This window comes from Doryrhamphus excisus, chromosome 12, assembly GCF_030265055.1.
Source record: "Doryrhamphus excisus isolate RoL2022-K1 chromosome 12, RoL_Dexc_1.0, whole genome shotgun sequence".
Classification (NCBI taxonomy): Eukaryota; Metazoa; Chordata; class Actinopteri; order Syngnathiformes; family Syngnathidae; genus Doryrhamphus; species Doryrhamphus excisus.
Window position 1 is genome coordinate 9408105 of NC_080477.1, and position 8776 is coordinate 9416880.

The following is an 8776-nucleotide window of genomic DNA, read 5'->3' on the forward strand; positions in this document are numbered from 1 at the left end:
ATGGGTGGGGCAAAATCATGTTAATTGTGTCCGGTGTGCACACAGCTTTAAGCTGTCATTTCAACATTAAACTTTGGTATCAAGGTGGGGGCCGCATTTGGCGGCCCGCGGGCCGTGAGTTTGAGACCCCTGATTTAGACTGTGTGATCAGAGCAATCCACATCTCTTGCAAGAGCACAATGCCACATGCACGTGGATGTAGCTAATGACGAGCATGCTAAAGAACTCATTGCTGTCTTGCAATGTTTGGTCTAACCCAGCATGTGATAGAACCTACCCATGGATGGAAAAGGGCACACTCTTTGATTTGATCATTACTAAATCATTTTGTGTCTTTCTTTATCCTGTATGTTACACCCAAACCAGACAAAGTTCAAAGTATAAAAAAATGCAACAATTTACACAACACAATTCTGCAGCCAGCTAGACACCTGGAGCTGACACATTTCACACACATCATTGACAAAATAGTTGAAGAGTCTGAGTCAGTCATTGTGCTGCCTTGATGAGTTATTCACTAAATTTCTAAAGTCTGTGCTGGTCAGTTTGTTACCACAACTCACTCATCTAGTTAACATCTCTCTTCAGACTGGATCATTTCCAAAGGCCCTAAAATTGCTGTCATTAAGCCTCTTCTGAAGAAGAGCAGTCTTGATGCCACAGTCCTGAGCAACTATTGCCCCATATCAAACCTGACATTCTTGCAGAAAGTCCAAAGTTCTCACTGGGCTCACTGAACAAGCTATAAAACTGCTGCTGCTGCTCGAGTCCTGACTAGAACCAGAAAATCTGACCATATTATTACAGTACTCGGGTCTCTGCACTGGGTTACTGTCACTCAGAGAACAGACTTTAAAACAGCTCTTCTTGGTCTTCTTGCTCTATAATGGGATGTCAGCCTCCGCACACGTTGCTACTAAATCTTCAACAAACTGTAATGCCTGTGCTTGCAATCAAGGAAGATGTAGTCACCCATGTAATTCCAACTGCATATGAGAGATATTTATTTAGACACTCTTGTTTTGTTTATGTGGACATGGGGCAAGAGGCGCTTTTATTTTGAAGGACGGTGTGTATTTACGCCGAAGACAAGATATGTAAAAAAATAAACGTGCTTCTCATATTTTTTTCACACTTCCATGTCGTCACCGGGCACTGTAAAACAAATATATTTATAGTTTTTTTTTATTTTCATGGAATGATTTAGGATGAGTTTATGTTTTTTTTATTTTTTATTTTATTTTATTTTATGAAGTTATCTCACCCTTCTTTTCTCTAAAGCACTTTGAGTTACCTTGGTGCTCTATATGGTTCCTTGCCTTCATTAAGAACACTGACCTTAACAGAGGCAAGTGAGGCCTGCGGTTCTTTGGACGTTGTTGTGGGGTCTTTTGTGACCTCTTGATTGAGTCGTCACTGCGCTCTTGGTTGGTTGGCCACTCCTGAGAAAGTTCACCACTGTTCCATGTTGTCACCATTTGTGGATTATGGCTCGGGCATCTCTGTGTGGAGTTTGCATAGTTGGTCTACTTTGTCCGGCAGGTCCTATTTAAGTGATTTCTTGATTGAGAACTGGTGTGGCCTGGTAATCAGGCCTGGGTGGGGCTAGAAAAATTGCTAATGGTTTTATTTCATTTGAACATGCATCAGATTACAATTGAGTGCATCACATAATCAGTTCACAATCAGTTAATGTCCAAAAGGAGTAAGAAGAAGCAAAGCTTATTAAATCCTACCCCTCCATCTGGTACTTTTACAATCAGTAACTGTTACATTTGTTCACTTCCTGCTTTCCATAATACAGTTTAAGTATTTTTTTTTAAATAATGTAATGATATGACCATACAATTACATAATGGTTACCATAGTAAGTGTCAATATAGTGATATATATAGCACACAAGACTGTTTTGAATTGAAATTGAAACTGAAATTGAAACTTGAAATTGAACTTGGGTGTGATAAAACAGTTATATGTTTTAACGACTGAATCAACAGCACCTCTGCTGGTTGAAGCTAAGTAGTGCACTCCATTTAACATTCAATTTCTTCAAGATAATCAATTAATCCCACACAACACAATTATTCACAGTTAGGATTGTTTGCTTCCTATGTAACACGTGCTGCTTCAGTAGCACTTGACATGATATTGTGATTCTGCATTGATATTCTATTCAGTCACCCAGCAGTGAATTGTAATGCAAAGGTATGCTACACCTTTCATGAGAAGTCACAATGAAAATCTGCATGAGGTCTTCAGCATCTATTGACAGGAAGTGTGGCTGGTAAAGTGAAGTTGTCAGAAATGTAACCGTGTTCACATTCAGCGGCAGAATGTTCTTTGCTTCCTCTCATGTAGTAACAAGTTTGATTTGGCTGTGAGTCCTTGAAATTTTGGATCAAAGCATTGTTTACACTGCACATTGGAAGCTGGAACATGTAACGAATTTCAACCACACCTCCACTTTTACTGTATTTATGACAAAAAACGTATGTGTGTGGCAGTGGTACTTTTATATCACATAAAACTGGTCTAAAATGTTTTTTTTAAACGTTAAATCGTTATACTTCTGACATGTCAGGTTCCATCTCAGCTGAAGACATTTTATGTGTTTAAAAGCAGCATTAAACATAGTGCATCGCTATGGTTGGAAAACAACCGTGCAGCTGTTTTGCATACTGTATGTTGAGCAGTCTGTAATGAGGTACTGTACTCTCCAATAGTTTACCATTCTGATTCATCCACAGTGTATTCAGCAACAAATATGAAAGTAATACTGATCCAATATGACATTTGAAGCATGTTTCATACAACACAAAGTGCCTGCTTTAGTTATCTTTGGTGTTTGTTTCCTCAAAGCTGGCTGCAGGGGGAAAAAAATGGCATAAATTGATGCTAATAAATAGTACCCAAATGCTACAAGCCGTCTAATTATAGACCTCAAAGTCTCATTTGAATGCAGGAAAAAAAAAACATACATACATACCACACAAGCTATTTTCAGTTTGTTGATACCATGAAAAAACATCTTTTGAGCCATCTTTTATATCACACTGCTGCCTTTAAAGTGTGTATGAACCATAAGAACTACTAATAAAACCATCGTTGCAGTTGCGCTTCAAGGATCTTTAGTAGTTTAACACAAAAGGGCATGTCAGTTGTTGAAAACATCTACTGTATGTGCACATCCATTAAGAAATCGTGCAACAGCTCGAGCCAATTGCTAAAAAAGTAGTTGCTGTAGTTACTTTCCCCAATTGAATTAGTAATTGGATTACTGCTCCATTAATCTAGTTATTTACCAAGGAAAGTAATTACAGTGATCCCTCGTTTATTGCGGTTAATTGGTCCCAGACCGAACCTTTATAAATGAATTTTCACGAAGAAGGATTCCTTAAAATTTAAATTTGTTTTTAGTTAGAGCATAGTAAACCTGTTTACGACCCTCCAGACATGAAATAATACCCCTATAGTCACGTTTACACTCATATTGCCTCATATAGTAAAAATAATAGTAGTAAATAAGCCATCTAAGGCATAAATAAGACTCAGTAACATTATCAGTGTATTTGAATGCTTCTTCTGAATGCTTAATTCTTAGTTAATTTAACCATTTCTATGCTTGAAAATGCTTCATTTAGTCCAGGGGTCTCAAACACGCGGCCCGTGGGCCAAATATGGCCCGTAGGACACTAGTTTGAGGCCCCCCGCCTTGATATGAAAGTTTAATGTTTGATATGGATGCTGTATGGTATCATGTACCCAGAAAAAATTATTACGTTTGATTAATGTTCATGTTAAAGGTTAAATAACTGTTAATAGTTATCCTCCCTATCCGTGTGGAAGTGGTAAGTTTTTGGCTATTTGAGTTTAAAGGAAATAACTTGAAGGCTACCGTTTAGGTCGCTAGCGCTCTAGTTTGCGAGTTAGCATGTGTCTCAAGTCCCTGCAGTTGCGCAATATGTTGTAAATAAAAAGAGTATAAATGTGACTATAGTTGTGTTTTGTCATGTCTACAGGGCTCTAATAATGCTTTGTTAATTTTAATCTGAAAAAAATAATTTGTCTGCCCACCAACTATATGTGGTTTCTTAAGTTTTTATTATTTGCCGTTTTATTATTATTTTTATTATATTTATTTATTACTGATTTAACAGTGGAATGTGTTCATCAGAGCTTTTATTGTAGAAAATCGGAACCAAAGCACTGAAAAAGTTTGTATATTTTTCTGTTTTTAATAAATGCGTTTTTTTTTTTTTTGGAAAACTTGATGCGGCCCAGCCTTGCACAGACCCTAGCTCCAGTGGCCCCCAGGTAAATTGAGTTTGAGACCCCTGATTTAGTCAAAACATACTTAATAAATAATGACTAACAACCACAAAAGAACATCCATACCTTTTTTATGCCGCTTACCCTACTAGGTTTGCGGTGGGTATGCTGGAGCTTATCCCAGCTGACTTCAGGTGGGAGGCGAGAGGCGGTGTACACCCTGGACTGGTGAGACCCGAGTCCAATTCCACCCTCGGCTATCTCTGTGTGGAGTTTGCATGTTTTCCCCGTGCATGTGTGGGTTTTCTCTGGATACTCGGATCTCCTCCCTCATTCAAAACTTTTAATTGGAGACTCTAAATAGCCAATGTGAGTGTGAATGGTTGTTTGTTTATATGTGCTCTGCAATTGGCTGGCGACCACTCCAGAGTGTACAACGCCTCTCGCCCAAATTCAGCTGGGATAGGCTCCAGCATACCCCTGTGAACCCAGTGAGGACAAGCGGCATAGAAGATGGATGGATGGTATTTATGACAATTGTTTACATTGAGGAGCCAAAGTAAAAATACTTACTATGAGATTATTGGTCCAGTTGTCATCATTCACACATACATTCACCATTACAAATCTTATTCTTTCTGCACTTTTAATGATTTTTAAGGGAGATAGTCACTTTTGGATCATTCCTGTGCAAGACAACATCTCCTCCCAAAGGGTAACCGCTTGGTTTGTCTTCATCATGAGCTGACATTTGGCCCTGATTGAAGTTTTCAGAGTGTTTCATCTAAAAAAACTAAAACACAGTTTATAAAGAGACGCAGTTCTATCGTGCTCTTGCAAGCCTCAATTGGCTGCTTACAAATTGTGCGCTAGAAGGCATTTGGAGAATTTGTGTCAGTAAACAACGCTAATCATGAATCGCAACAAAATATGTTAGACTTGTAATACTGTAATAGCAGTATACACACTTTATACACAGGTATGTCATTTATTGTTTTTTATACATTTATGATGCAACTATTCAGTAATATAGCTGACAGAATTAGTATATATGATTTTATAAGTGAACATTTTTCCATAAAATGACAACAAAGGTGACTGTGAGTCCTAAACAAATGCATTAGATGATTTATTTGACGTATATAAGACCCCTCACTGCTTTGTGCATATAAAGTGGGTCACCATAATGATTATGCTGAGCAGCATGCAATACATCAACCAGGTTTTGGCTTCAATGTAAATAAACGTAGGCTTTGTTTGGTCCTTTAAATGTTGGGATGAAGTACACCCAAGATGCTTTACAATATGCAAAGTCCTTTTCCAAAGCTTCTCATTAATTAAGAAGCCTCACACATACATTTTGAGATTGGACAAAAATAGTCGCCAAGGATCATCTAGATGTTAATGGGTGTGTGTGTGTGGGGGTGGTCTTAAAAAAAACAACAGGCCTTGTGTTAATTAATAGTGGCAGGCCTGTGTTGCTCCTGGCAGTGTGCGAGCAGACATTGTGGCTTTTCCCTCAGTGACGCCTGGTCAAAAAATAGGGCACCGTAGTGCACAGAAATGATCACAATGGTGACATCATCTTTGCCTTCAATGTGCAAGAGGCTCCCCTCAGTGCTCCTCTGAACAAAGAGCATCGGGCATGGAGGGAGGGAGGCAGATGTCACTTTGTGTCTGGGGAACATTAAGACCAACAAATGTTCTCTGAGTGTTTTGGGGGAAGCCTTTTAGTGCTTGTGTGGGGTTATACTCTGTTTCCGAAAGTCACTAATTGAAAATAAACAACTCATTTAGCCATCACAGTACTCTCCACAGCATGTGTATTGAAATAAAACAGTCAGATCAATGGGGTGTATGTTTGGCAGGTAAAAGAATGTTCCTAAATAGCACGTTTGATGATGTTGCTACATGCTGCCTTGCTCATTTACTATTCTATTTACCTGATCTGTTCCCAATTGCAAACAATAATAACAAAATGAATCACTACCACCAGAAAAGAATCTTCCAATGAGTGAATCCATTTCCAATACACTCGAAGCCTCAGCAATTGTGCTTTTGAAGTTCATTCAACTCTGCCGTGTTTCAAGGTTGTTTCCTTTTGATTTGCACTCAAAATAACTCCCAACCTTTAGCCCGTATGTTCCTGCCGAGTGCTTTCCCAGAAAGCAGCGACTCTTGCTCTCTGTCCTCTTCAAGACACCGAGCTCAGTATTAGCGTCCCATAAAGCAGCTTTTTGTGGTGTCTGTGTGTCTCTCCAAACATAGTGTGAGAGGAAGGCAGAGAAAGGGAGGGAGCGGAAACAGATTCTCAAGACCTGTATGAGTCGTGGGAAAAGAGAGGTCTTGTAGAGGAAAAGCAGAAATGTCTCAGGACATTCCTGTGTGATTACACACTCCTGGACAAATCCAGACATTCTTCAAGTTATTTTGTGTCTTAAAGCAGGGGTCTCAAACTCAATTTACCTGGGGGCCACTGGAGCTAGGGTCTGGGCAAGGCTGGGCCGCATCAGGTTTTCCAAAAAAAAACAAAAAAACGCATTTATTAAAAACAGAAAAATATACAAACTTTTTCAGTGCTTTGGTTCCGATTTTCTACAATAAAAGCTCTGATAAAACATTCCACTGTTGTCAAATATCTTAATTTTTATTTTTCTGCACAAAATAAGATGAAAAATAAATAAACAAATCAAGAATAAATCAGTAATAAATAAATTTAATAATAATAATAATAAAACGGTAAATAATAAAAACTTAAGAAACCACATATACGTAGTTGGTGGGTAGACAAATTATTTTTTTCAGATTAAAATGAACAAAGCATTATTAGAGCCCTGTAGACATGACAAAACACGACTATAGTCACATTTATACTCTTTTTATTTACAACATATTGCGCAACTGCAGGGTCTTGAGACACATGCTAACTCGCAAACTAGAGAGCTAGCGACCTAAACGGTAGCCTTCAAGTTATTTCCTTTAAACTTAAATAGCCAAAAACTTGCCACTTCCACATGGATAGGGAGGATAACTATTAACAGTTATTTAACCTTTAACATGAACATTAATCAAACGTAATAATTTTTTCTGGGTACATGATACCATACAGCATCCATATCAAACTTGCGTGGGCCACACTAACATTAAACTTTCATATCAAAGCGGGGGCCTCAAACTAGTGTCCTACGGGCCACATTTGGCCGTGTGTTTGAGACCCCTTTCTTAAAGGCGCCAGCAAAATCCAAACCTTGCATAGTTTTTCTTGTTGTTTTCATGCTCTCATTTACTCATCCAAACATGAGCTATGTATGTAAAGAAAAGAAATATTCTCAATGACGTAGCAGTTCCATATAGCTGGATGTGCTGGCGTGAAGCACGCCTTCCTGTCCACTTGTGATAAATGAGCAACGCCTCAGTGAGACAGGTAAGTATCTATCTCACATAAAAAGAGGATTGCAGTAAGAGGAAGATATTGTGTGCACGTCTCAGGTTACATGGCCATGAGCTGGAAGAGTTTTAGCTGCCCCCAGTGGAAAAACAAGCATGTTCCTCCCTTGTCACTGCTAGCATGAATGAGAAACAGCTCTGAGGAATGCTCCATTATCATCCTATCAGTGGCACTGGGGGGAGGAGAGCTTGTTGTCTCTGTTCACACAGCAGTGTGCAGAATCAGTGTGTCTGAAGCGGGAGAGTGGGGGTGAACGGTATGGCATGGCATGGCCTGTAGCCCTGCAGTTGGTTTGAGCAGCCTCCTCCCCTTCTCCGCAGACCTTGTACTTCCTCGTTTGTCTAGGTCACGCATCCTTTTTTGTCAGCAATTAATTTGCAGCGCCCGCCTTCCTATATTTATCCCTTTCGCTCTTTGATTCTCCTTCACCTCTTGCTCTGTTAGCCTTGAGTAGATTTACATTTGGATGATCACTGTTCTGCTGTATACATGAGGCTGATAATGGATCGGTGGTGCTTTCAAGTGCAACATTTTACCAAGTATGATGAGAATGATGTTGACCTTCACATTATTATGCATATAGCTGTGCAGAAAAATGCTCCGGCTACATTTACAGCTGCCCTTTCTGGAGCCCCAAGCACTTAACATGACGACAATGTGTGACAGTTCTAGTTGCTGAATTTGTTTTACTCCACTGCTGTTTAGTTTTAATTATGATATCTGTGGCAAGAAAGCAAAATTAATTAAAAGTAGCCTAATGAATTACTGTGCAGACTTGAACTCAATCAAGGTTTCCTGCTAAATTAGACAGGAGTTAGAGAATGCAAATCAAATGAATGTGGCTAATCCAGGATTTATAGTGATGCCAGGATCTGCAATGCTTTTCAAAACAATTATTCAAATCAGTCTAATTAAACTTGTTAAAACTGGCTTTAAGTGTCCCCCTGACTCAACAAACACCAACTTTATTAGTACAAATAAAAAAGAAGCTCTTTACTTGTGTGGGCTGAATATGTGGAGTGAAAATTGCGAACTACAGCGCCCCTTAGTGGTCGCTAT